The 2,432-nt window shown below is 45.3% G+C and overlaps 1 pseudogene; it reads left to right on the forward strand.

The window, feature by feature from the left end:
* LOC107576573 (alpha-2-macroglobulin-like protein 1) overlaps positions 1-2,224 on the forward strand; it is a 7,375-nt pseudogene extending 5,151 nt beyond the window's left edge.
* Positions 2,225-2,432: the final 208 nt, after the last annotated feature.

Below are 2,432 nucleotides of genomic sequence, written 5' to 3' on the forward strand. Positions count from 1 at the left end.
ATCACACTTCCTGACCAATTTCCGTGTGGTTTTTGACCTGAACAGGATACCAAGGACAACTGAACTACAGGCACAGTGACGGTTCATACAGCACGTTTGGTTACGATGAATCGAACACGTGGTGCGTTTTATGCTGTTCTTGTCTTGTATAATTTGTGGCACCAGCAGTGTGTAAGTTCAGTTTGTCAACTTCTCCATTGCCAGGCTCACAACCTTCGTCCTGAGGTCTTTTGGTCTGGCGAGGCAATTTATTTTCATTGATCCACATATACTGCAGAGTGCAAAGGATTGGTTGATCAGCAAGCAGGGTTCAGATGGCTGCTTTATACAGCAGGGAACTCTGTACCACAATGAAATGAAGGTGCATTACATGTTTCTTAGAATACACTAACAATAGACATGTGGTCTGAGACCGTTCTTCTTACTCTATATACTGGGGTGTTTTAGGGTGGGGTTGGTGACAGCGTGACAATGACCGCCTACATTGTAGCATCACTGCTTGAACTAGGCTTCCCCGTCATGGTAAAAACCTCTCCAATAGTTGTATGAGATCATTTCAGATGGCCTTTCTGTTTTGACGTCTGTTCGTTCCAGGATCCTGTCGCTACCAAAGCCCTGTCTTGCTTGAGGCCTGTTGTTGGGAACCTGGGCAACACTTACACCACGGCTCTGCTCGCCTACACCTTCAGTCTGGCTGGAGAGACCAGCACTCAAGCACAGCTTTTAACAAACTTGAACAACCGTGCCATTTCTGAAGGTGAGATTCACTAGTCTCTTGTTTGAGGCGTTCAGGTTCTTGCAATTTTCGGTCCTGTCTCGTCTTAAGGCACTAAGCTCCACTGGTCTCAGACTACATCTGGTGACACTCTGGCGGTGGAGATCAGCTCCTATGTGCTGCTGGCGGTTCTCTCTGTACGGCCGCTAATCTGGGCTATGCTGACCGCATTGTCAACTGGCTCGTGGCCCAGCAGAATCCTTATGGAGGCTTTTCTTCCACCCAGGTGACCGACTACCAAACATGAGCACAAACCTCATATCGGAGTAGTTTTTAATCTGGTGGTTGTTTTATAGGACACTGTGGTAGCTCTTCATGCTCTTTCTCTGTACGCTGCTGAAGTGTTCAGCTTGGCTGGTTCCAGCACCGTTACCGTACAGTCCTCAGTGGTAGGCGGAGAATCTTATCACTTTGATGTGAATCGGGACAACCGGCTGCTGTATCAGGAGAAGCCGCTGAATGTTCCTGGCAGATAGTGTTCGAGTGAAGGGCTCCTGCTGTGTGTCTGTGCAGGTCTGCATCTTCACCTTTTCCTCTTTTTCGGTTTTGCTTGTGCCCATCCTAATTCTGTGTTTTCTCTGCGTTCATACTGTAGGTTGCCTGTTTCTACAACATCCCGACACCTGTTATAGTCGCCAGATCACTGAGTGTTGAAGTGAAGGTGACTGGAGACTGCCAAGGAGGCAATCTCATGGTGAACTTCACTGTGACGTAAGAACAGCTTTGACTGTCCTGAAACCGTTCCAGTTGATGTATTTTAAACTGGGAAGCTGGTATCGTTTTAATTTGTACCATTGACTAAACCCCTGTATTTTCCCCACCTTCATTCAGATATGATGGCCCAAAAGCAAGCACTAACATGGTTCTAGTGGACATTAAGCTCCTGTCAGGTTTCTCAGCAGATACGTCACTGGTTCGTATGTGTTTAAGATGATTTGGAAAGCTCAAAGATGCCTGAAGCTGCTTTTTTTTAAAAAAAATAAATAAATTCCTCCTCACAGCTTGGATCTCCTCCCAATTCATTTGTCCCACTAGTGGAGCGGGTTGATGCTGGAGAAGATCATGTCCTAGTGTATCTGAAAGAGGTGAGACTGCGTACACTGGGTATAATCTCTAGCTGCCATATTCTGGTGTGTACTGTTCCACCGTTCTGTCTTGCAGGTTCCCAAAGGCGTCCCCATGACTTATAGTCTGCTGCTGAAACAGATTCTTACAGTGAAAGATCTCAAGCCAGCGGTCATCAGTGTTTGACTACTATGAGCCAAGTATGCTTTTATCCTGATCATGCTTTTCTCTGCCTGAATTTCCCCATTGAACGCAATCCAGTTAATTCTGTTCCCCTTTCAGGGGATTCGTTTGAGACCACCTACATGTCTCCGTGTCCCGGTCCATGATTTCAGTGCTGGTTACAGGATACATGACTTGAATAAAACTGCTTTTATGCAATCAGTCCTTCTGTTACCTTTTTGTTCCTTGTCTGTCAAGTGTTTAAGTGGAATTACAAACCTTTTGATATTTGAGTTTCTATTTGTTGTGTGACTTGAGCTCTTCATAAGCAACTCACTCAAGGTGCTGGTTCTTAACCTTGTAGAGGGTTTTTATTTTTTTATGAAGTCTACATGCTCTTGTATTGTAATCATTTGTAGTGTTTATTGCC

Source organism: Sinocyclocheilus grahami, unplaced genomic scaffold, assembly GCF_001515645.1.
Source record: "Sinocyclocheilus grahami isolate Dianchi unplaced genomic scaffold, SAMN03320097.WGS_v1.1 scaffold3943.1, whole genome shotgun sequence".
NCBI lineage: Eukaryota > Metazoa > Chordata > Actinopteri > Cypriniformes > Cyprinidae > Sinocyclocheilus > Sinocyclocheilus grahami.